The sequence below is a fragment of the Stegostoma tigrinum genome, chromosome 13 (genome assembly GCF_030684315.1).
Source record: "Stegostoma tigrinum isolate sSteTig4 chromosome 13, sSteTig4.hap1, whole genome shotgun sequence".
Taxonomy (NCBI): domain Eukaryota; kingdom Metazoa; phylum Chordata; class Chondrichthyes; order Orectolobiformes; family Stegostomatidae; genus Stegostoma; species Stegostoma tigrinum.
This window is the reverse complement of record NC_081366.1, coordinates 25,496,478-25,524,270: the sequence shown is the minus strand read 5'-3', so window position 1 is coordinate 25,524,270 and position 27,793 is coordinate 25,496,478.

The window sequence follows — 27,793 nt, the reverse complement described above, 5'->3', positions numbered from 1 at the left end:
CTACTCTCTACATGCATTCACCTATTACCATCCCACCTACCTGCCCCAGAGCTACCCCTCCTCTCTCTATTTATTTCCCAGCTCCCTTCCCCCTCCCCATTTCTGAAGAAGGGTCCTGACCCAAAATATCAACTTTTCTGCTCCTCTGATGCTGCCTGGCATGCTGTGTTCCTCCAGCTCCACACTGTGTTGTCTCTGACTCCAGTATCTGCAGTTCTTGCTATCTCCATAGGAAGAAGGTCAATGTCTTTCTTGTGCCAGTCAGCATAAGTGGCACCGTTTTATTTCTGATACCTTGCACTCACTCTGTCTCTGTTCCTACACTTGCAACCAAGGCTGAGGCTCCATCACTGTCAATATTGCTTGCATCAGCTTGGGACACCTCCCCACCTGCAACAAGGGTAAAAATTGTTATACACACTTTATTTTACTTGCAGAAGATGCAAAACTGGGTGAGAAAATAACAGGATACAGAGATATTTCAGTCTGATTTGGGCAAGTTGAATGTTTGGGCAACAGCACAGCAGTTGAAGACTTGTGAGGTGGAGACAACAAGGACTGCAGATGCTGAAAGCCAGAGTCTATAGATATGAGGCTGGAAAAGCACAATAGCTCAGACAGAAGCTGAGGAGCAGGAAAGTCAACATTTCAGAAAAAAAAAATAATTTGTGAGGTTATCCACTTTGGCCAACAAAATAGAAAGATAGATTATCTGCAAGGTGATAAATTGAAGAAGGGGAGGTGTAACATTACCTGGGTGTCTGTGTACACTGGACACTTAACGTAAGCATATAGGTGCAGTAGGCAGTGAAGAAGGCAAGTGGTGCATTGGCGTTCACAGTGAGATGATTTGAGTATAGGAGGTCTTACTGCAATTATACAGGGCCTTAGGTGGACCATGCCTGGAGTATTGTGTGTGATTTTGGTCTGAGGATGTTGTGGCTATGGAGAGAATTCAGCGAAGATTTGTTAGACAGATTCCTGAAATGGCAAGACTGAAATATGAAGAGAAACTAGATCACTTAAGATTATATTCACTTGAGTTTTAAACAATGAGAGAGGATCTAACTTAGAAGTATAAAAATATAGAAGATAGCAGTAGGAATAGGCTTGTTGGCCCCTCAAGCCTACTCTGCCATTCAATGTGACCATGGCTGATCGTTGCGTTCAAAACCTTGCCCTCTCCCATGTCCCTTGATCCCTTGAGACACAAGACTATATCCACTTCCTCTTGAAAACGCAATGTTTTGGCTTCAACCACTTTCTGTGGTAGAAAGAAATTACTCCTCATCTCAGGTCTTAAAAGGTTTAACCCTTATGATCCCTGGTTCTGTACTCTCCACCTTGGGAACATCCTTCATGCATCTACCCTATCTATTCCTGCATTTTATAGGTTTCTATGAGATCCGCTCATTCTTCTAAATTCCAGTAAATACAATCCTAACTAACTCAATCTCTTCCCATATGTGCATTCCACCATCTCAGGAATCAGCATCAATCATTTCCGTACTCCTGTACTCATTTTTATAGATGACATGCTAAAATTTGCTTTTTTAGCTAAAATGAAATTAAGTTACATGAAATGAGGAGAAAGCAAATGAAGTTTGGTGATAACTTAATGGTTAGAAAAGCCACTGCTTTTCACGTGCTCCTGTGTTTTGCTAAAGGAATGTGCTTGCTTATTTGCATCATTATTGTAACTCATGAATAATGGTCTGAACTGTCACAGTAGCTGTACATTCTGAATTTTGTTTCAAGCACAGTAAATCAAATGTGTTAATGTCATCTGCTTATCTAATGAATTTACGATTAACATAGCAATGAGCTACGTAAATATCATGCAATTGGTTAGATGATATACAGGTACTGGACAGTCTTTACAAGCTAAACCGAGGTCAAAGTTCATTATGAGTGAGTGATAGGCTTCTTTCCAAGAAGACACATGCAAATCTTAATGCGTTAGTTGATTAAACTGAAGTGGAAAACCTAACATTTGCGATGGTTGTCAGTAGTGCCAAATTGATCATGTGCCTGAGACCGGATAATGATAAGTGTGTAAATGTATAATTTCTTTGTATAGAAAGAGTATAAAACAAGCTCTTGCCTCACAATGAAATTAACTAGCTCAGAGAACAAGTGGTCATTTGATCAATGGCCAAAAGTTGAGATGGAGCAGCGTGATCACATATTCTGGTCTGATTTTCCAACAAGCCCATATAAAAAAGATTCACTTGTGATTGAAAGCATTGTATGGGTAAGATATTAGCAGTATTTATTGCAGTGTACTTTGTTTTAATGAAGGATATTGGATATTTTCCATTGTTAGAACTGCCTTAAGATCCAGAGCTAACTTTTTTATCAAGAGAAAAGTGGAGATAAGAGTTTACAATGCCTCTAATAATAAAACAAAATGGTCTTCTGTGCTATTTTTTAATGTCTTTATCTATCTTTATTCTTTTACTAGTCTGTAAATACTACTATTAAGTTTACTATTTTTCTCTTCTGGTTGCAGAATTTAAGCAAGCCAATCTACTTTTCTCAAATTGTGAAAGGATGTATGTTTTGATATTTTATGTTTTGATGGATCTAGAACAAAAAAAAACTAAATCTAACTTGTATCAGAGATAATGGGAACTGCAGATGCTGGAGAATCCAAGATAACAAAGTGTGAAGCTGGATGAACACAGCAGGCCAAGCAGCACCTCAGGAGCACAATGATGAAGGGTGTAGGCCCGAAACATCAGCTTTTGTGCTCCTGAGATGCTGCTTGGCCTGCTGTGTTCATCCAGCTTCACACTTTGTTATCTTAAATCTAAGTTGTGATTGTTTGATCTTCGTTCATAGTTTCTACGAATGTTGTTTCTGGGGGGAGGCACCAATGCACGGCAGAAAACCATCCAGGTTCCTTACATGCACTTAAGACCTAATGAAGGAGACTGACTGGGATTTTACAGTCTGTCTCCATGTTCCTCCTGCTGCTGGGGAGCCATTGAGCAGCCTGCCAGAGAAGACAGGGAGGTAAACATTCCATACAGTCTCAGAGGCTGTTGCTGGCTGGGTTTCTGCATAGCTAGAGGCCACTCTGTACAATGGTTCCCTTCCAACATTGTACAAGAGAGAGCACACCTTCTGACTTCCTTCCCTTCCATGGAGGCTACTATTCCCTTCAATTTAGTCAAATTTAGCTAATCAGCTTTGTGGTTTTAGAAACCTGTCTGCCATCTTTTACTTGAAAGTAGAACCTAAATCCAGGCCAATGAAGTTGCAATCCCATGAAAATCACAACTCGTGATGATTGAGCACATGAACAGGTTTGCCATGAGATCCCTTATTCTGACATTGTGACATCCAGTCTGTACTTGGCAGTTTGAAATTAAGATCCTGTTTAAACCTAGAAAGAGGTGTGTTACCTCTGCATATTCCTGAGTCATGGCACACTGGAGTAGTTAGCAATGCATGTGGCAATAATAATTGCAGAATTACAATATTAAAGCCACAAATTTGAATTCAGTTATTCATATTTCCATGATACATTTTCAGAGAACTTAGCAAATCATTTTTAAGTGGTTTTGTTTACATAATCTTTTCAACACATGCAAATACTGACATTTTAAACGTATTTTTGTTTGCTTGATAAGCCAAGAGCTATTAATAAATCTCAATTGCTCAACAGCTAAGAGTTATCATTGTGGACTCTGGCCTAATGATAGTCATGGGGCTTGCCCCTCTCATTCAAAATGACTTCATCATTTGAATATCCTCTGAAAGTAGAAGATGAACAGTAACATACATACGTGGTATAAAGTGAAGCATCAATTAACTTCATCATATAGTTTAAGGTAGCTACAGTTTTTGAGTTCTTTTAAGACTGCAATTGTCAATTTTAATAACCAAATATGTTAACCTACTTCATACATAAACTTGAAGACTGACACAATGATTGCAGGAAGGATTAAGCAACAGCTGGAAGAAAGTCCCTCTCGGTAAGAATGTTTTGGAAGAAGTCCTCCTCATTTCTCAAACAGATTGTCATAGATAGTAATAGGAATGAATTATAAGTTAATACAGAGTGAGGAAATTTGGATATAGCAGTGAACTCAAATGCTGTCCTTTTAGTTCTGGGACCTGACCTTGAGTCTAGCCTATAATGAAAGGGTGCACATTCACTTTTTCTGCTAGCTATAAATGGTTAAAATAAGTTCAGAGCAGTTGCAATCCAATTCCTGCTAGGCATAGTTGATCAGCACAAAATTGCCCAGTTTAGGATAATTTGGTATTAAATTGGCAATCTCACTTGTACAAGTAACCAGGATCATTAGCGTGTACAGCAGGAATGTTAAAATGGTGCAGCAGTGGAATGGAGTTCAGAAATTTAGATTAACTATGCTCTTGGCCCTCTTTATCTGCGTATGTTGTGAAGAAGGCTTAAAATATTATTGTTATTTGGAAACCTAGGTTCTAAAGTTGAGGAAAGATGCATTTGGTTTTCAGTTCTGTGAAAGTCTAACCATTTTTTCATGAAGTCAGAAAATTATTTCTGAACAATGAAGGGGCCAAAAATTGCATTTTCAAGAAATTATATGATTTTAGCTAAATGACAAGAGAGCCCTGGAGCAGAAAACTGCCAAGCTGTTTGTTAATGTGAAGTGTTTAATAGAGAGAGAGGCGCAGATTCATTCAGATGGAACAGGCTGGTTTGGAAAAAGGGGCCCCTAACACAGAAGTGATGTTATTAGTCTTCAAAGCAGTTAAGGATGGGGAAGGGACCAACATTGTTGAGAAGAAAACTTAAGAAGCATAAGGCTATTGAAGTATAATAGCCAAAGTCATCCACAAGATTAATGAAGACACGTGTGAAATAGTAAGTGATCTAAAATAGCAGCCTGGCTCTGAGTCTTAAGAGACACATTCACCAAAGAAAATAGAACAAATGCTTAAAATTCTTGAATTTGGTTTACATGGAGAATCACTGATTTCTCCAGTGTAGTTAGATACTGATGGGTGACACAATAATAGTGTTGATCCATTACTACCAGACGGTCTGTCTTAGTCCCAGTCCTGTTCAACATGCACATCAATGACTTACCTATAACCCAGTCACAGATGTTTACCAATGCAGATCAAATCCACTGTATCATATGGCTTCTAACCTCCTAGGGAGGGAGGCACATTAAATGATGAGATTGTAAAGCTGATTGATACTACAAAATAAAGTATCTACAACCAAGCTGCAGTAAAATAGTCTCTCTCACACTCCACTTTCATAATACCAACACTATGAGGGGCTTATCATCACCCAGGAAGTGTGATCCTTACACTGTTTAGCCAGGCATCACTCTTCACAGAGACATACTTACAGATAAAGCACTATCATGACTGCAGAACAAAATAAAACCTGTAACAAAGTCTTTAGTAACCTGACTAGTACTTCATGAGAATCACAGGCCAAGACAATATGGACTTCTGCTCCTACCATCATGGATCAAAATGCAGAAATACTGCACACCAATATCTTCCTATTCACTAAACCTATTGATGTGCAACTCAACTCAGTAATTCACATCAACATAGCTACTCATCAGCCAATTCACCTCCTCTGGCTTCCAGTCCACTGTAACATTGCTCCCACTCTCCCCCACTCTACTTGACATCAGGAAGATAAGTGCAACAGGTAAGCTACTGGAAATGGTCCAATTCAGTTCAAGCCTGCCCTTACTCAGTGCATTCCTTAACCCACCAGCAGCATGCCTTCCTTCAAACACCCATAATAGTTAAGCCTTCAATGCTGAGGAGTAATAACTGAGCTCCTTTGGCAGAATCCACTTTCCCATTTAAAAGAACTACAGCTCATTCACCTAGCCTTGATCTTCTGCAGTGACAATCAACCTTTTTTTTCAGTTTTTCCAGACTGACCAAGGTCTCTGTGCAGCCACCCAGAAACATGAGGATTGTCAAGGCCATCCAAGCTGCAACTTGACACAAAAGCAATGACAATACTGTTCAGGAGAGTGCACTGACTAAGCTTAAAGATACCCTTCAAGAAATCCATATTCACTTAGTCACTGAAAATGCTGTTGTTTGGCTCGGTTGCTATGCATACAGTAAATAAATAGATAATATTAATCCAGAAAACAACGCACCTCTTTTACTAATTCGTGTTTTCTGTAAGTTACTCAAACATATCAATGAGAATCAGCTAGTGAGACATCTTGAAGAGTAGAGAATATCTTTGTTGACAAATAGCATGCCTTTTGTAACCAACATCAACAGAATCACAATCGAAAGAAATGCAGATGCTATAAATCAGGAACAAAACAGAAGTTGCTGGAAAAGCTCAGCAGGTCTGGCAGCATCTGTGAAGAAAAGAATCAGAGTTAAAGTTTCAGCTCCTTTGACCATTCCTCAGACCATTATGGAGTCCAAGAAAAATCAGGTAATGAATGAGAACATGATATATCAAACAGCAAAAATGAGTCAAAAACTGAAAGAGATAGGAAGAACTGCCGATGCTGGAGTCAGAGATAACACAGTGTGGAGCTGCAGGAACACAGCAGGCCAGACAGCATCAGAGGAGTGGGAAAGTTGATTTTTCGGGTCAGGACCCTTCTTCGGAGAAAATGGTCTTCTGAAGAAGGGTCCTGATCCAAAACATCAACTTTCCTACTCCTCTGATGCTGCCTGGCTTGCTGTCTTATCTCAAAAACTGAAAGAACTGCAGATGCTGGAAATCAGCAATGACAAAAGAAATTGCAGGAAAAACTCAGCCGGTCTGGCAGCATCTGTGGAGCAAAGATTACAAAGTGTGGAGCTGGATGAACACAGCAGGCCAAGCAGTATCTTAGGAGCATAAAAGCTGACGTTTCGGGCCTAGGCCCTTCATCAGAAAAGGTGGAGGGGGAGAGGGTTCTGAGATAAATAGGGAGAGAGAGGGGAGGCGGATCAAAGATGGATAGAGGAGAAGATAGGTGGAGAGGAGACAGACAAGTTAAAGGCGGGGGATGGAGACAGTAGAGGTGAGTGTAGGTGGGGAGGTAGGGAGGGAATAGGTCAGTCCGGAGAGGAGGGGCAGGTCAATGGGGTGGGATGAGGTTAGTAGGTAGGAAATGGGGGTGCGACTTGAGGTGGGAGGAGGGGATAGGTGGGAGGAAGAACAGGTTAGGGAGGCAGGGATGAGCTGGGCTGGTTTTGGGATGCAGTAGGGGGAGGGGAGATTTTGAAGCTTGTGAAATCCACATTGATATCATTGGGCTGCAGGGTTCCCAAGTGGAATATGAGTTGCTGTTCCTGCAACCTTCGGGTGACATTGTTGTGGCACTGCAGGAGGCCCATAATGGACACGTCATCTAAAGAATGGGAGGGGGAATTGAAATGGCTCATGACTGGCAGGTGCAGTTGTTTATTGCGAAGCAAGTGTAAGTGTTCTGCAAAGCGGTCCCCATGCCTCTGCTTGGTTTCCCCAATGTAGAGGAAGCCACAACGGGTACAGTGGATGCAGTATTCCACATTGGCAGATGTGAACAACTATGCTGGGTTCAAACCAGGGTTTTGTATAACTGTTGCATAAGTTCTGCATCCACGTACTCTGTTCCTCTGATATAAACATCAGCATTCTATTAGCTTTCTTGATTATTTATGTGAAAGATAGCAGGAACTGCAGATGCTGAAGAATCTGAGATAACAAGGTGTAGAGCTGGATGAAAACAGCAGGCCAAGCAGGAAGGCTGACGTTTCTTGCCTAGACCCTTCCTCAGAAAAGGGTCTAGGCCCGAAATGTCAGCTTTCCTGCTCCTCTGATGCTGCTTGGCCTACTGTGTTCATCCAGCTCTACACCTTGTTATCTTGATTATTTATGTGCCTGTTTGTCACATTTGAAAGATCTATGCACCTGAACCCCAGGTGTCCTTAGACAATCATTGCATTTTACTTCATATTGTCTAGAAATCACCCTCATCTACCCTTTTTCGATCCAAAGTGGATAATCTCACATTTGCTTGCAATGAATTCAATCTGCCATTGTTTTGCCCATTAACTTGCTCCATCAATATCCCTTGGTAGTTTTATGCTATTACCAACATTATCTATAATGCAAAATGAAATTGACTCTGGCTGTATTGGCTGAATTCTGCAGTAGAAATAATGTAAATTTAAGAGCACCCATTTTTCTGAAGGTATAAATTGCGCAGTAGCCTTTAGTGGCTGCACATTTGCAGCTAAATGTGAAAATCAACTAATTCCTCCAAGTTTGCTTTGTCCCGCTGGAATCACTGCTGCAAGAGAATGATCTCTCACTGAGACACTTGATGTTGAAATACTTTGAACAGTCTGAAGTTGCATGTTGCATGACATATAGCCATTAAACCCGTCCACTCTGGTGCATGTAAATTTTTAACAGCATGATCAGTCTTAATTGACCTTAAAAGAACTTCTCTGACATTGAAAACTAATTGTCTAAGTCTGGAATCTAATTTCTTTAGACTTAATTACTGCTAGAAAATGTTAAAAAGTGTAAAGAGCATATGTTTTGCTTATCCTTCCTTGCTTTCTCATTCTCACACTCTCTCAATCAAATCATTTTCTATTTCTGCACTTGATTTGACATTGAAGGCATTTTCTGACTGACATTTCCTGAACCAGACTCTGCATTGCTCATTCACAATTCTTCAATCTTATTGATGAAAGAAATGTATAGTTGTCTGCCCTGTATATATAGGGTCTAGTTTGCCTTAGAGGATGATCTTTTGTATTTGATTCTCTATAATAACCTCCAGTGATCGATCTAATAGAAAGTCTATGGGCATGAACATTGATATCATTCATTCCCAAATGACGATACTTTGTTTCTCTCTCTCCTCCTCAATGTCTTAAACCATAAACTCCACTAAAAAAAAACGACTCCTCCCACTTCCTACAGACTAAGGGGGTGGCCATGGGCACCCGCATGGGCCCCAGCTATGCCTGCCTCTTTGTAGGTTACGTGGAACAGTCCCTCTTCCGCACCTACACAGGCCCCAAACACCACCTCTTCCTCCGTTACATTGATGACTGTATCGGCACCGCCTCTTGCTCCCCACAGGAGCTCGAACAGTTCATCCACTTCACCAACACCTTCCACCTCAACCTTCAGTTCACCTGGGCCATCTCCGGCACATCCCTCACCTTCCTGGACCTCTCAGTCTCCATCTCAGGCAACCAGCTTGTAACTGATGTCTATTTCAAGCCCACCGACTCCCACAGCTACCTAGAATACACCTCCTCCCACCCACCCTCCTGCAAAAATTCCATCCCCTATTCCCAATTCCTCCGCCTCTGCCGCATCTGCTCCCACGATAAGGCATTCCACTCCCGCACATCCCAGATGTCCAAGTTCTTCAAGGACCGCAACTTTCCCCCCACAGTGATCGAGAACGCCCTTGACCGCGTCTCCCGCATTTCCCGCAACACATCCCTCACACCCCGCCCCTGCCACAACCACCCAAAGAGGATCCCCCTTGTTCTCACACACCACCCCACCAACCTCCGGATACAACGCATCATCCTCCGACACTTCCGCCATCTACAATCCGACCCCACCACCCAAGACATTTTTCCATCCCCTCCCCTGTCTGCTTTCCGGAGAGACCACTCTCTCCGTGACTCCCTTGTTCGCTCCACACTGCCCTCCAAGCCCACCACACCCGGCACCTTCCCCTGCAACCGCAGGAAATGCTACACTTGCCCCCACACCTCCTCCCTCACCCCTATCCCAGGCCCCAAGATGACATTCCACATTAAGCAGAGGTTCACCTGCACATCTGCCAATGTGGTATACTGCATCCACTGTACCCAGTGTGGCTTCCTCTACATTGGGGAAACCAAGTGGAGGCTTGGAGACCGCTTTGCAGAACACCTCCGCTCGGTTCGCAACAAACAACTGCACCTCCCAGTCGCAAACCATTTCCACTCCCCCTCCCATTCTTTAGATGACATGTCCATCATGGGCCTCCTGCAGTGCCACAATGATGCCACCCGAAGGTTGCAGGAACAGCAACTCATATTCCACTTGGGAACCCTGCAGCCTAATGGTATCAATGTGGACTTCACCAGCTTCAAAATCTCCCCTTCCCCCACCGCATCCCTAAACCAGCCCAGTTCGTCCCCTCCCCCCACTGCACCACACAACCAGCCCAGCTCTTCCCCTCCATCCACTGCATCCCAAAACCAGTCCAACCTGTCTCTGCCTCCCTAACCTGTTCTTCCTCTCACCCATTCCTTCCTCCCACCCCAAGCCGCACCTCCATCTCCTACCTACTAACCTCATCCCACCTCCTTGACCTGCCCGTCTTCCCTGGACTGACCTATCCCCTCCCTAACTCCCCACCTATACTGTCCTCTCCACCTATCTTCTTTCTCCATCTTCGGTCCGCCTCCCCCTCTCTCCTATTTATTCCAGAACCCTCACCCCATCCCCCTCTCTGATGAAGGGTCTAGGCCCGAAACGTCAGCTTTTGTGCTCCTGAGATGCTGCTGGGCCTGCGGTGTTCATCCAGCCTCACATTTTATTATCTTGGATTCTCCAGCATCTGCAGTTCCCATTATCACCTGCATTAAAATAACTCCTTTCATGACATCAGTGTGCCATAAAACAGTTCATAATTCATGGCATACTTTTGAAGCATCATCTCTTCCAAAAATTTTGATATTCAGTTATTTGTTGTTCAGTCTAAATGATTCATTTAGATTACAAGAAACACTATGCTTGTTGAATTCATTTATCCATTCTTTCCCTTCCTCCAAACTGAATAGCTGCTCTTTTGCTCTAATCTCTGATTGCTATTTTTGGCTGATTTTCTACCCTTTCAGCTATTTGTCCTCTTGACTCCACATGCCCTAACCTTTCTCATAACTCTATCATTTGGCACCATATCAAAGTCATTTTGAAAAATCTAACTATCCGACATTTACTGTATTATCTTTGTAGACACTGCCCCTTTTCAAAGAACTTCACAGGGTAGTTAAGTATGACATAGACTTTAGGAATAAATGCTGGTTTTCTTTTACAATGTTAGTACTTGTTTTTCAGTTCTTTTGGTGTGATTACATTTGATAGGATTCCTATCACTGAAATTATGTTCCTGGACTTTCTTGAAACTCATTTCATTCAGGCTTTCCAAGCCTTGGAAAATCTAATCTCTGTAAGGAGGTAAGAATGGCTGAATTCAAAGCTAAGTGTCATTTGAGCATTACTTGTGGGTCAGGTAAGGCAGCTTCAAAAGACTAACCTGTAAACTTCACACAGCTCACCGTCATGATGTGTGTGCCAAACTGACAAACGCTGGATTTCCATGATTATTCGAGCAATTCCTCATTCCGAACAATCAGGATTAACTCTCCACAACTGAATCCTACCCACATTAAAGACGTTGACTCACAACACACATCATATGCCTGTCTCACTCTCCTAGTAGACTGAATTGCTTTCATAGGCTCCAAGCATATAAACATGTTTCCCATCTGAAAAGCCTTCAATTTATCAATAGGCTACCTGTAATCAGCAACAAAATCGAGATAAAAATTAAAGGACCTCAGGAATTGATAACTGAGGGAGATTTGGAAAACTCCTTGTTCTGAGTTTCCTGATCTCACAGCAGCAGTAATGACCCCATCCATTCACAACCCACAATTAACCTTCAGGCTAAAATTCAAGCTAATATTCTATGAAAAAACCCTCCTGGTCCCTCATAGTTGTACTCTGCATTTTCATAAGTTTCTCTTTTCCAACCTTTGACCTTGGACTTTGTGCTACATATGTCACTATCCTAATCTTGATCGGCTAAGTTGATGTCACTATTATTGTGTGGGCACACAAACACAATCATATTGTCTGTCAGCAGTATCCAGGGGAATGTAAAAGTACAAGCAAAACTCTAGACAGAACAAAACACAATGGCACATTGGCAGGAAGATGATATCACAGGATTTTTATATTCAATTAGAATTTGATTTGATTTATTTATTTTCACATGGACTTTGTTGCACAATACAGTGAAAAGTGCTGTATTGTGTCACCACTCTCCAGCACCATCTTTAAACACAGAAAAATAAACCAAAACATAGAATATAAAGGCAGGAAAATAAAGAAATAAAGAAAAAAAGCTCAACTTCATTGTCCTTCTAGTTAAGTGCTTCATCATAGGCCTGGTGGCCAGGCATGAGGCCCCTTTGTGTTTCTGCCACCATTTGAATGCAAGTCGCCACTCTTCAGTACCATTGTGCCTCCAAAGAAGCCCTCAACACTATGAATCCTCACTGAACCTTGACAATGCAGACACCACTGATGCTTTTGGGTACCAAACCCAATTCTGCCACTACCATGAGTGCACTTCAGGCCCATCCCACTGAAGCAGCCACTGCCAATGTCAGCAGGTCTCCAACTGGGCCCAAACTCACCTCCACTGCCTCCTCCATGAACCAACAGTGGACACAGATGCCACCAGGAACACAATCTTGCCTCCACTGCAGCAGCCATGAGTCAGAGAGCCTTGATTCAGAAGCTGCTGGGAACCCAAACTCACCGCCAATACTGTCAACAGAGTCTGTGCTGGGCTCACTTGCTACCAACGATGATGTCGCCATGATCAAGCTCTTCAACAGGAGGTAAGTAAAATAAATGAGAATGAAAAGAAGAAAAAACAAGGAAGGAGAGAGAAAAAGAAGAAAAAACAAGGAAGGAGAGAGAAAAAGAAGAAACAAAATTTGTGGAGAAGCCCTACTCCACCATCTTGTGCTTGAGGCCTCTGGTGAATTCAGCACTGATCAAGGTGTATCAGCACTGCAAATTATTTTGAAGAAATAAAGGCCAATATTTCACACTCAAAATTCACGTGAATTAGCAACTAAGACCATTTTTAGCAACGTGTCTCAACTAAACCCTAGTTAAAACTGTTAAAATGAGTTTTCAAACATTGACACATATTGGTGATACTCCTTATCTTGTATTTTTGATTCAGGACAGTGTGTAAGATTTGGGCGGGGGAGAGTACAGTTGATTGAGGAAGTATCTTGGAGACTGAAACTGAGAAGGAAAGGATAGAGATGCAAAAAGTAACTTAAGCGATTAACAGGCAGCTGCTTAAGGTTTTAAGAAGTGGTAAATATGATAAACAGGCAAAGTGCATCCATGTGCTTGTAATGCAATTAAGCATTTCAAAATTGCATAGTTTTGTAGCATTGAAATTTCGGGCAACTACATGTAACATTTTGTTAACTTCAGGTACTTGATTGACGTATGAAACAATTTAATTTCAGAGGGAACAAATATTAGTTTTATCATTTATATTGTGAATATACTGCTGTGGTGCTAATTTACTGTTGTGGAATCTGTTGCCTTTGGTCTATACAGTTTGTGATAATGGCAAACAGAAACCTGCAGCACAATATTTAGACACATTGTATGCATTTTTGTGTGATGTGATAGGCAGAGAAATCCGATTTGCTTCTCTGGTGCATGGGCACATTATTGTTGGAAGCCATTTGCCTTTATTCAACATTTATGACTTTCCTGCTGTTTGTGTAAACGAAGGCAATGTCTACGGGCTGGATGAGAAATTAACCATTACACTACAAATCGCAGAGGTCAATCAGGTGAGGGAGTAAAAACAATATGGTAACCGTAGAGATTAATATGGTGATGTAAATCAACATTTTTCGCACAGCCTTGACTGAGAATTCTTAATGTTGTGATTTGTGCCCAATGTTAGGATTAAAGACATTCCCTTTGGCGAGAACTGTAACTGAAGTGTGCCAAGGAAAGAGTCAGTCGTCACGGTCCACATTGAAATCAACAATTTAAGAAGAACTAGGAATTATCTGTTGAGATTGTTGAAGGAGCGGGGTTCAACTTAAAAAGCTGAAACTCAACGGTGATAAATGTCTTTGGAATACTATCTAAGTATTGTCCTATTTGACATAGGATGATAGACCAGAGGGCTTAATTATTTAATCAAATTATTTAATTGTGATTTTATGGAAAAACCAGTTGAACAGGGCAGAAATAATTTGAAGGTTTAAATAGCATGGTCAATGGTAAAGGATTTTGTAATCACTGTTTAATCTTGGATACATTCTTGATTCATTCAAGCATAGATTTTTAAATTTGTACCATTAATTTATTTGAAACATTATGTGTACTTCTCAATTATTTCCTTGCACAAGCCCAGGGCCTAACTTGCAATACGGTTGGTGTTGTTAATTTGTTGTTGCTATTCTAAACTTCATTCTCAGGCATAAATGATTGCATCATTTTTACTTCTAGTTTATTGGGACAATATCTATACTTCATTCAATAATAAAGACGGTTGTTCACTACATAATCTGTACCCTACAATAACAATACATCACACGAAAACATTAATCTATGACACAATCAGTATATTGCTAGAAACACCCACTGCTCCCAATGGCAATATTAGCAATGGAGAGCTGTCAGCTAGTGATTGACTGGTAGCTCTGGGATGTGGGTTGTTAGCCCTCTGGTGCCTCTAATGATGCAAAAAGCCTTATGTTGACCAATTAAGTGCTACTCTTAATTACTCTTAACCTACTCTTAATTATATTATGCCTTTTTCTGGTCAACCAACAGGAGAGAACTTATTTCAAAGCAAATGGAGTATAAAAGTAGGAGGGGTTTTGCTGAAAATATTTAAAATGCTAATTTTACTACTGTTGAAATATTATGAATAGTATTGAGCTCCTTATCATAGGAAAGAAATACTGACAATGGATGGAGTCCAGAGAAAGTTTGCTTGACAGATACCAGGTATAGAGGAAATGCTTATGAAGAGAGGTTAAGTAGGTTGGGCCTATACTAATTGAAATTTAGAAGGATGAGAGGCAAGCTTATTGAAAAGTGTGTGATCCTTAGACAGCTTGACAGGGTAGAGGTAGAGAGGTTGTTTCCTCCCGTGGGAAAGTCTAGGACCTGAGGGTATAATTTAAGAATAAGGTGTCATATATATAAGACAAAGATGAGGAGGGATTTCTCACATCAGATGGAGATAAATCTCCGTAATTCTTTACTTCAGTGTGCTGCAGAGGTTAGATCATTAAGCATTTTCAAGGTTAAAATCAGCAAAATTTTCATCAATAAGGGAATCAACGGTTATAGGAAATGGCAAGAAAGTGGAGTTGAGGATTAGCAGATCAGCAATGATCTCATCGGTAGAAAGACTTGGGAGACTGAGTGGTCGACTTCTACTTCCTCACCTTATGCTCTTATAATCTTAATCGTGTTGCTGGGAGGACATCCGATACTAAATAAAGTTAAATTGATATCACAACATAGCCCACCAACCACTGACCACGTGTCAATAGCACTTTCTTTGGTAGGGAACACAGATAAAAAGCTGGCACTTCTGCATTTGGTATGTTCAATTCGGCCTCAGCTCATGTTCAGCTGAAATGTTAATCTAAATTTTTGTTTTTCCATACATGTGATGAGTGCAATGCACTTTTTATTTGCATCCTGTCTTTTACTTCACAGAACTTATACACATGCAAATCTCCGCTGGCTGTATCCAAACTCACGAAAATCATAGAATCTCTATAGTGTAGAAGTAGACAATTCAGCTCATCAAGTCCATTCTGATCTCCAAAGAACATCTCACCCAGACCCACCCCCTACCCTTTCCTGAAACCCTGCATTTTCCATAGCTAGTTCACCTAGCCTACATATGCCTAGACATTATGGGCAATTTAGCATGGCCAATCCACCAAGCCTATACTTCTTTGGACTGTGGGAGGAAACCAGAACACCCGGGGAAACCCACACAGACACAGGAAGAACATGCAAACTTCATACAAGAGTGGAATCAAATACGGGTCCTTGGCGCCGTGAGGTAGCAGTGCTAACCACTAAGCCACCGTGATGTTCCATTCACCATCACCCATTTACTTGTTGATCTTCATAGGCCTGAAATCATCCGATTTTAAAATCATCGATATTGCATTCAGATTCCTTCATGGCCTCATTCCTCACTAAGTTCATGGGCAGGGGAAAGACCACTGTGTAAGGTCCTCCTACCAAAGCATAACAGGAATCCTTTCAATAATCAAACCCTCCCGATGCCTGAGATAAATGCCAAGAGTTTAGTTGTAAAATTAAAAGAAGGCAAACACCAATGTTTGTTTTCTTCTCTGTAAGTAAAGACAGTCTAGGGCTGAACAGTTTCATTAACTGTGTATGTACATAAAGATTTCCTTCTATGAATAAATTATATTTTTGCAATCAAAAAGAAACTTCATGTGCAGCCCTGATTCCAATCACTTCATGGATTTGCCTTTAAATCCAAGGCCCTGAGCTCTGGAATTCTCTTTCTCTGCTCTCATTACTTCTTTAAGAAACTCGTTAAAAGTTAGTTCTTTGACCACACTTTTAATCAGCTGTCCTAATGTCGATTTACTGCTGCTGTGACATTTCACTTCATTAAAGGTGCTGTCCAGATGCAAGTTGTTATTTTTGTGTATTCTGGATGTGGGCGTTCCCGGTTACATTATGGAAGATTGGAGGGCAATCTTGCTATCTGATAGTGAGAGAGAGGAAGAATGTTGAAAAAAAATCTGATGGCAAGTAAACTATTGTAGCATTGCACTTCTTAACAAACAGCTGGTAACAGCAGATTTGACAGCTGTCTAGAAGCAGGTCAGCAACCCTTATTCTCACCCTGGTAATTGGACATGCCCACGAGGAAGAAAAAACACACAAAAATAAAGCACTTACATGCTGTCTTACCATTCATTAGGCTAGTTGGTTAGGATTTTGTGACTTTGTCTCCAAAAATGTTTATGCCCTGCAAAATGATGATAAATGAGTGCCTGCACTGAGATTTAATAGTTTCATGAATGCAGATACAGTCCAGGCTTCGAGTTTAGGATTACTAATGATTATAGTTCAGTGCTTCCGGTACCCACTAACAATAATTACTTAAACAGAACTACTTGCAATGGAGCATTTAACATTCCTACCCTGGGGAGCTCACTTTCACTCCAAGTGCAATCATTTTCTCTCAGTGAAGCATGTCAGTTCCGCATCAGAGTTTAATCCAGTTCCACTGGAATGTTGTTTTCCTATTGATAAAGTGAGTTTAACTTGAATGCTATCTAAAATAAAATTGTGTGGCAATTTTCAACTGACAACTCTTAAAATGTTTCACTTTTCTGTTCTGAAGCAAAGCCAAAGGACTCAGAACATTGCTTTCTGTACACAGATGCTGCTAGACCTGCTGAATTTCTCCAGCAATTTATGTATTTGTTTGCTTTTGATCTCCATCATTTGCAGTTCTTTATTTTAATTAAACTTTCACTCTCATTTGGAAGACTTACCTCTCAGGTAAGGACTTGTTCACAACAAAAACTAAGATCTTGGACATTCGAGTTAACAACGGGAAATGTTGCAAATACTCAGCTGTAGAGGAAATTAAACAAAAATAGGGAGCAGTTGAGAGCACCTTTTAGTTCTGATAAAAGTTTATCAAGTGAAAACGAAAGACAGAATTTTCCCAGCCTCTGAACAACATAGAGAATGGCAAGTCAGTTGGGAAAATATGGCGTGATCAGCTGAAATGAGATTCTCAAAGGAAAAAAGTCCAATTCAGCCACTAAACTTTGAAGAGTTCCATTGCAATCTCACCATTGAGAGATTAATGACCTATTTACATGTGTTTCCCAATGTCTTACAGTCATGAATTTTCCTAATCTCCCATATGCTGATGGGAAACTAGATGGTGATAATTCTGATATGCAAGTTACTGAGAACACCATCAGACCGTAAGATATAGCAGCAGAATTCGGTGATTTGGCTCATTGAATCTGCTCTGCCATTTGATCATGGCTAATATGTTTCTCAATCCAATTCTCCTGCCTTCCCTTATAACCTGTAATCCCCATAGTAATCAAAAACCTAGCAAACTCTGTCTTAAGTACACTCAATGACTTGACCTCTACAATTTTCTGTGGCAATGAGTTCCACAGATTAGCCACCTCTGGCTGAAGAAATTCCTCCTCATCCTGGGGGCCATTCCTTCATGCTGAGGCTGTGACCTGGGGTCCTAGTCTCTCCTACTAGGTGAAACACTTTCCCAACGTACACACTGACCTGGCCTCTCAGTATGCCATAAGTTTCAGTCAGTACCGTCCCCACCTTTCTAAGCTCCATTGAGTACAGGTTCAAAGTCTTCAACCGCTCCTCATTTGACAATTCTTTTAAAACTCCTCTGGATCCCCTCCGATGCCAGCACATTCTTCCTTAGATATGGGGCCAAAAGCTGCTTGCAATATTCCAAATACAATCTGACCAGAGCTTTATACAGCTTTAGCAGTACAACAGTACCAGAAGGCAAAGTACTGGGCTAATGGTAAGATTCTTAGTAGTATAGATGTGCAGAGAGATCTCGGTGTCCATGTACACAGATCCTTGAAAGTTGCCACCCAGGTTGACAGGGCTGTTAAGAAGGCATACAGTGTTTTAGCTTTTATTAATAGAGGGATTGAGTTCCGGAACCAAGAGGTTATGGGGAAGCTGTACAAAACTCTGGTGCGGCCGCACTTGGAGTATTGCGTATAGTTCTGGTCACCGCATTATAAGAAGGATGTGGAAGCTTTGGAAAGGGTGCAGAGGAGATTTACTAGGATGTTGCCTGGTATGGAGAGAAGGTCTTACGAGGAAAGGCTGAGGGACTTGAGGCTGTTTTTGTTAGAGAGGAGAAGGTTGAGAGGTGACTTAATTGAGACATATAAAATAATCAGAGGGTTAGATAGGGTGGATAGGGAGAGCCTTTTTCCTAGAATGGTGACGGCGAGCACGAGGGGGCATAGCTTTAAATTGAGGGGTGAAAGATATAGGACAGATGCCAGAGGTAGTTTCTTTACTCAGAGAGTAGTAAGGGAATGGAATGCTTTGCCTGCAACGGTAGTAGATTTGCCAACATTAGGTACATTTAAGTCGTCATTGGATAAGCATATGGACGTACATGGAATAGTGTAGGTTAGATGGGCTTCAGATTGGTATGACAGGTTGGCACAACATTGAGGGCCGAAGGGCCTGTACTGTGCTGTAATGTTCTATGTTCTATAACACTGCTGTTGTATTCCAGCTCTCTCATAATTAATGATGACTGCAGCTTGTTGCTTGTTCCACTGGGACTCCATCTTGTACAGCAGTCTCAAACATGTCAGGACGTGCACCAAGAGAAAATCTACCCGTAGAAGTTGGAATTTGATACGTATCAGCCCCGACACACCCTTACAGCACATCCCCAACCACATACAATTGGTTTGTCATGTTCAATGCTGCATTTTGGAGTGTTTTATTTTCCTTTTATTTATTAATGGGATGAGGGCATCGCTGGCTAAGCAGCATTTATTGCCCATCCCTAATTATCCAGAAGGTGGTTCAGAGTCAATCACATTGCCGTTGGTCTGGAGTCACATATAGGCCAGACCAAGTAAGAATGGCAGTTTCCTTCCCTGAAGGGTATTAGTGAGCCAAATGGGTTTTCCAACAATTGACAATGGATTCATGGTCAGCATTAGATTCTTAATTCCAGATATTTTATTGAGTTCAAAATTCCACCATCTGCCATGGCAGGATCTGCTGAGATTTTCCAGTGACTTTGTTTTTTGTCTCCAGAACATTATTTGGGTCTCTGGAGATCTTGGAGATCTCAGAACAGTGAGAAGGCGTGGCCAAGTACCAACCTTTCTTTCATTATGAGCTGATAAATGTTAGTTTTTTTCTGGAGACTGGCATGGGGATTGACTGCATCTGGCACAAGTCAAAGTTATAAACAATGTAGCAGAAGCAGGCATTAAGACCCTGTTTTGGATATTTTCATAACTGGTCTAATAGGGGAAAAGACAAATTTATTTTTGCCTTCCAAAACAAAATCATCTGGCACTGACCACACTGGGATGACATGCATAGCACAATGCCATTTTGTACGTGGAATAAAGCATACACACCTTCAAAGCATTTGCTGCTACCAAGCCAAATTTCTAACCCTTGCAGGTTGTCGTATTATCTCACTGGAATACAAAGTGTGTTAGTACTCCATGTCGCCCATCTGGATGAGAAGAGCTAGAAATAACAGAGGGACTGCTGAAAATATTATGTGGCATGAAAGAAAAGGAATAGTCATTCAGGGCCTAGAGCTTGTTATATTTTTAATTAGGTCTCACTGATCTGTAAATCAGCTGGATTTTTCCAGTTTTGCATGGGTTATATGACATCTTACTATTATACCCATTCTCACCTCATTCATAGGCATAATCCCATTCTGCTACATGACAGAGAGAAAATAAAATGCAACAATTCCTGACATGAAAGTCAGAGCAGACATTTCGAAGATCCAGCACTCCACCCCCTCCACTGCCTCTGTCTTGACAAGCAGTTCATAATACCACAGATATAGGGCCAGAATTAGGCTAGTTGGCCTATTGAGTCTGCTCCCTATTCACCTGCTTTCTCCCTATAATTCTTGATCTTATGGATCAAGAACATATCTATCTCTGTTTTGAAGACGCTCAATGACAGAACCTCCATAGCTTTGCGCAGCAATTAATTCCACAGATTCACGACCCTCTGACTGAAGAAATCCCACCTCATTTCATATCTAAAGGGCCACTGCACTCCAAGACTATGCCCTCAGGTCCTAGTCTCTCCTGTTAGTGGATACATCTTCTCCATATCCACTCTATCCAGGCCTCTTAGTGTTCTGTAAGTTTCAATGAAATGCTCCCGCATCCTTCTAAACTCCATTGAGTGAAGACTTAGAGTCATCAACAGTCACTCATATGACAAGCCATTCATCCATGGGATCATTTTTCTCTGGACCCCCTCCAATGCTAGCACTTTCTTCCTTAGATACAGGGCCCAAAACAGCTCACAACATTCCCAATGCAGTCTGGCCAGAACCTTATAAAACGTCAGCACTACACCCCTGCTGTTTTATTCTAGCCCTCTCAAAATGAATGCTAACATTGTATTTGCATTCCTCACTGCCAAGTGAATCTGCACATTAATCTTAAAAGAATCCTGAACTAGGACTCCTAAGAAGCTTTACACTTCAGATTTCTGAAGACCTTCCCCATTTAGAAAATACTCAATGCAGGAATTCTTCCTACCAGTGTTTATAACTTCACACTTTTTCTCATTGTATTCCATCTGTTATTTCTTTGCCCATGCTCCCAGCCTGTCCAATTCCTTCTGCAGCCATCTGCTTCTTCAACACTACTTGTCTCTCTACCTATCTTTGTGTCATCTACGTACTAAGCAACAATACCCTCAGTTCTTTCTTGCAAATTGTTATTGCATACTATGAAAAGCCCCAAAACCTTCTGGGCATGCTCCGTATGTATCAACCGCTTGCATCCACCATCTAGAAGGAATGGCATCAGACATGCACCAACCTCTCCACATCATCATTGCCTTGTAATACTGCTATCAGGCTCATCTGTCCACAGAAACAGGAACCAATTTCATGGATTGGAGCAGGAAGCAGCTCAAGCGCCTTCACTTTCTCTCTTAGCACTCACATACTCTGTACTTGGTTCTTCACAACATCTCCATCTTGCCTTTTTGGAGGGATGATAAGTAAGAACTTTAACAACGTGTGAGATAGAAAAGAGTAGATGATGGAACAGAATATTTTGCAAGGCAAAAACATATTTGGCCATGTCCTGACATATTCCTTTTCTGCCATCCTGCAAACTAACAATACGAGTGAACCAGAAGAAATATTTTATGAGCTCCAAATGTCTTGACTCACTGAAATACAGGCATTTTGCAGGGTGAGGGATTTATTATTGACTATAGCTTGGAATATATCTTTGTTCCACAAAGCCCCCTTCCCATGTCCAATAAAAACAATTTCAAGGCAATGTTAGGACACATTTTGCCTTAGACTGTAAGTTTACCAGTCACTCATCATCTTCTAAACAAGCCCGATATATACTTTTCTGAGACATGTGATTTATAACCACTAAATAAAATCTAATTAATTACAGACATTTCTCAATTTCCTTCATTATTTTTGGCTTTTTGTGTTATTCTGTGCAAGTGCATATAAACCATTAGGACAATGTACAAATTAAATGCAGATCAATGATCTAATATATTTTGAGCCGTAGGAATGTTGTTTGTAGATTTGCCCATCATGGGATGTTGTGCTTCTGGTTTGTTTAATGGGACATGTATGCTGGAAATTTCCTGTAGCATTCCCCTGACTGGTAACAAAAACTTCATTAGAAGATAAGCCCTTTACATTCTAACCAAGGCTTCATCAAATTTTCTTTATAAAGTTTAGACTGCCAGTTGTTAGAATATGCAAATAAATTTCCATCTCGCAAGTTACAATTATGACATTTGTGGGTTTGTTATGTTTTTGGAGCTTTTTTTAAAACTTTAAAATGAAAAGAGTAATGTGACTCGAGGTCTCCCTCACGTAAACCTGGTGGTTTGATTACTAGATATTAAAAGAGGCCCAGCTTGTTTTACTGGGAAGAAGGTACAATGTGATTACATTTGGAGACAATAACAACCTCATGTACCTTAACATTAGATAGACTGTGAGTCTCCAATGTTTCAGAAAAGTATTGAGAAAGTTGGGTTGTAAGCAGTTGAACTTTAATTTGCCCATTTAATTCCAAGTTAAGAAAAGAAGTAATGGTATCTCAAATCTTTTGAATAAACATTTGAATTCAGATTACAAAGTCCATGTGATGCACGTTTGCTATGGAAATGGGCTTTGAGAGGGAAAGGGCTTCAGGTAGGTCTGTAAAGTCATAGAGACAAGTAGTCTGCCCGGCCCTGGTGACAGTGCAGCTGGAGAGCAAATATGTGTATGGTTCTCCATCCATAGATAATGGGAACTCCAGGGGAGTTAAAACATTGGAAAAATCATTTAGCTTGTATTAGAAGAAAGAACTCAAGCTAAAACAGAGCTCAATGCGAGAGAGTTCTGAGGTTAAATGTTACCAACTTTCCCTACACCAAAAGGGACAGAAACATTTGAAGCTAGAATTACCTTGGGCTGGTTCTGGAAGAATTCAACATCAACTTAGATTAAAGTATAAAGTATACTTACATAGTGTGTGATTTCCATTGTGCTAAAAAGAAGAAGTCCTTTTCTATGGTTTAAAGTATGTGTTGCCTACAAATAAAGCCAAAATAGAAAAAAAATACACATAGGATTCAGATGCTAGAAATCAGAAACAGAAACAGAAATTGCTGGAAAACTCAGGTGTGGCAGCATCTGTGCAGAGAAAGCAGAATCAACATTCTTCAGAACTAGCCAAAAAGCCTTTAGTTTTCTGTTACTGTAGAAGTGTGTAAATGTGAAATCTTGTCACTGCCATTCTTTCAGGTATCAAATGGAAGTTCTAAATTTGCTTTGAAAATCACTGGCCTGTGGAAGGATTATAACATTCCTAAGCATACTGAAATAAATAATGAAACCTTTAGAGCAAGGCTTCTTGGGCAGCTTTTCTGATTCCATTGCCCTCCGGCTTCCCTCCAATGTCATTAGCAATGGTCCACTGCTTTCATGCCTAATTGTTCCTGTTCATTTTCTGATTATAATATTACTTACGCATGGATGTGTAGTTAACTAAATCTACTTGTGTTATGCTTCATTGTCAATATGTCAGTATATGTTTAAGAGACACGTTCATAAAATCATCAGCATTATAGCATTTCTCTTAAGGTTATGAAAATCTTTTATTTAATCTTAACTCAAATCACTTGAAGCATGAGACTGTGCTGGAACCATGCACCTCTGTTATTATATAATAGCTTAATGTTAGTCCAAGTACATATTTGTCTGAGGAATGTAATATTTGCACGTAATAGTTAGTTTTTTTAATATCACCATATCCCACACCCAGTTCGTTATGTTATGGGAGGTGATATATGCCTTAACACAAACATTTTGCTGGAGGCAAACTCACGAGTACCATTGAGAGGCTGCTGCCTATTCTGATTACAAAAGTATGCACTTGATACTGAACACTCCCTCAGCACCTCCATTGATTTGTTCACGTTGTGGACTGTCAGTTGCAAAAAGGCTATGTGCTTATGTTTATGTACTGACTCAGCATGTTTAAATCAGCCTAGAAGAGAGCTTTAAAATCTAAAGCCAAGCCCTTTGCAACAGACTAAGCATTCATGACATTTGTTTTTACTGGGCACACAGCCTGTTTGTTCTGTTGGTTGCTCCTCTGCAGGCATTATGGGATTCTAAGGCACACTCAATGGGCTGAACTCATGAAGCGAAGTGAGGATGCTACCCTTTACACGAAGGCCATATTTGATCAGGTATGGCATGAAAGAAGCTCAACAATGGAGTTAATAGAAACATAGAAAACAGCATTAGGAGTAGACCATTCGGTCCTTTGAACCTGCTCCACACACAGGCCAGAAAAGCAATCATATTCTTCCCCAGCTCTTGATATATATCTAGAATGGATTAATTAGCATGTTTGAAAATTCATTCACAAGATGTGATTGTGGCTGGCTAGGTTTGCATACATTGCACATCCCTTAATTGCTTGAGAAAGTGGTCGTGAGCCATTTTCTTGAATGGCTGCTGCCCTTGAGATATTGACATACCCACAACACCCTTAGAACAGGAATTTGACCAAGCTACAGTAAAGAAACAGCAATGTAGATTTAGGTTAGGAGGATGTGTGACTTCAAGCAGAACTTGCAGATCATTATGTTCCCATGCCTCTCCTGCCCTCATCCTTTGAGGCCCTATAGTTCTTGGGTTTGGAATTTGCTATCTAAGGAGCCTCAGTGAGTAGTTACAGCCATGCTGTGCATGTTGTATATTTGGACTTTCACAAAGTATTTGATACTGTGCCACATGGCAGGTGCCTTAGCAATTTAGCAGATTGATGGATTCTTGGCAGCATGGATTAAAAGTTGGTTAAAAGATAACAAACAGAATCTAGGTTTAGATGGGCATTTCTCAGTGACAAGTTGAAGGTGATCTTCCACAGGGATTTGGTTTTGGAAATCTTGCTTTTTCTGATTTACATCAACAACTTAGAGATGGATATTGAGAGCAAAATCTCTAAATTTGCAGATGGTATTAGGCTAGGCAGAAGAGTGAATTGTGAGCGTGATAATGCAGAGAATTGAGGTAATGTATTGTGGTAGAAGAAACATTGAAAAGCAATATAGGCTCAATGCTCGAATTTTGAGATAAGAACTTGAGACTGATGTGCATGATTCTCTGAAGATAGCCAGGCAAGTTGAAACCGTTGGTAAGAAGGCATATAGTACCCTTGGATTTATAAATAGAGGCACAGAGTACAAAAGCCAGGAAATGATTGTATACCTTCACAGATCATTGGTCTACCACATTTGGGGCGCTGTGTTCAGTTCTGCACACTTTATTTAAGAAAGAATATTGAAACCCAGGAGAGTGTTCAAAGGAGATTTTTTCTTTTACTCATTCACTAGCTGCTGTCTAGTCCAGCATTTATTGATCATTCCTAATTGCATGGAGGGCGGCTAAGAATCAACCACATTGTTGTTTTGAGTCACATGTAGGCCAGAGCAGGTAACGATGACAATTTTCTTCCCTAAAGAAAATGAGTGAACCAAATGGGCTTTTCCTGACAATCAACAATAGATTTTGTGAATGACAATAATGACACCAGGAATGAGGGATTTTACATACAAGGAAAGAGAAAATGGCCGTATTCTTCTTGGAGTAGAGAAGATTAAGAGGTGACCTTCTGAGATATTCAAACTATGAACAATTTTGACAAGGCACGGGAGGATACTCTGTTTGCACTAGTTGTATGTGAGTAACTAGAAGTCAAGCTGTCAGGATTTTCAGCAAGAGAGTTTAGAGTGAGATGAGGAAACATTTTTACTCAGAGAGTTGTTAGGATTTGGAATGCACAGTCTGGGAGAGAGATTCCACAGGAGGTTTCAAAAGAGAATCAGATATATATTTGAAAATGATGAGGCTGGAGAATGACTGAGATAGGGCAGGAAAATGGGATTAGCTGGATAGTTCATTTGGGAGCCATTTCACGCGTGATAGGTTGAATGCCCCCCTTCTATTCTGTAAAATTATATGGTTCTATGATCTTGTAGATTCTAAGCGTGCTACTTTGATGCAGCAATGATGGAGGTAATGAATGTTGAAGGTCCTGGATAGTGTGCCAATCAAGTGGGATGCTTTGTCCTGGATGGTGTCATGATTCTTGCATGTTGTTGAACCTTCAGTCATCCAGGGAAGTGGAATATTTTTCATTGCACATTTAGTTGTATTTGGTTAAAAGTGGACAGGCTTTGAGAAGTCACAAGGTGAGTTACTCACAACCAAATTTTATGTCATTGCCTATTCCTGTACCTATAGTATTTATATAGCTTAGTTTCTAGTCAATGGCAACCCCCATGATGTTCATACGGATTCTGTGATGATAATCACATTGAATATCAAGGGACAACGTATGAGTTCTGTTCTATTGGAAACAGTCATTGACTGACATTTGTGTCGTGTAAATGTTATCACTTTTCATCACAGGCTTGAATTTTGTCTGGGACTTTCTGCATATGGGCAGGGACTGCTTCAGAACCTGAGGAGTTGTGAATGGTGCTCAACATTATGCATTTGGCAGTGAACATCCCCATTTCTGAGTTTTGATGGAGGGAAGACCAATGATGAAGCAGCTGAAGGTGCTTTAGTCTGAGATGTTACCCTGAGGAACTCCTGCAGAAATATACTGGAGCTCAGATTATTGACCTCAAAACCCACAACCATCTTTGTCTGTGCTATTTATGACTCCGAATAGAGAAGAGCGTAAGGTGCCATTGTGACTCTGTGGGTTAAAACACCCGCCTAGTAAACAGGGTATCCTGAATGTAAATCTCAGTGGTGGCTTCCAAATCAGCCTTACAATTAAACTAATGAAAGCAAAAGTTCATCTCTCCTCAGTCACTGATCAGCTATGATCATAATAAATAGTGGAACAGGTTTGAAGGTTTGAATTGCCCTTTGTTTTCTTTGTTTCTATTAGCCCCAGTGTTGCTAGGCTTTCTATATGTCATCCTTGATCAAATACTGTCTTGACAGCAAGGAGATCACCTTCATTTCCTTTCTTGAGTTCAGCTCTTATGCTCATGCTTTGACCAAAGTTATTGTTCTGCTCCAGGCTGATGATAAACACAACATGAAAGTGAAGCATTAGCAGAGATTTAGAAACTGTTCTACCTTCCCTTCCAGTGTAATCCATGGATGGTTGTGACATGAAAGATGCACAAAGTCTGATACTTTAAACCAAAGCAGCTTTCAGTTTAAGGTAATCCTCTAGGTTGACATTAAATGATCTTTTTAGTCAAAGCTGGTTAGGATTTTCTGCATCACCTCTTCTGCCACATATTGGCAGCACACATCAGGAACTTGCAGCCCTTCAATCCTAGCCATTAATATGCTATGGTCAATGAAATGGAAAATCCCAAACATTTTATCTAAATATTTTTAAGACCAAAGAAAACCACAATACTATCTTCAAGTTAAATTCTTTAAATGGAATGGTGGCTTTGCCATGAAATCTGACCCATTCTTAAGGTCTTTAAAGCTAGGTGTATATAGCCGGTTTACTACCGGTGCCACGAGATAGCGAGGTGAGGAACAGGGAGCGGGCGCAGCTGAACACGTGGCTACGCAGCTGGTGTAGGAGGGAGGGCTTCAGATATGTTGATAATTGGGATGCCTTCTGGGGAAGGTGGGACCTGTACAAGAAG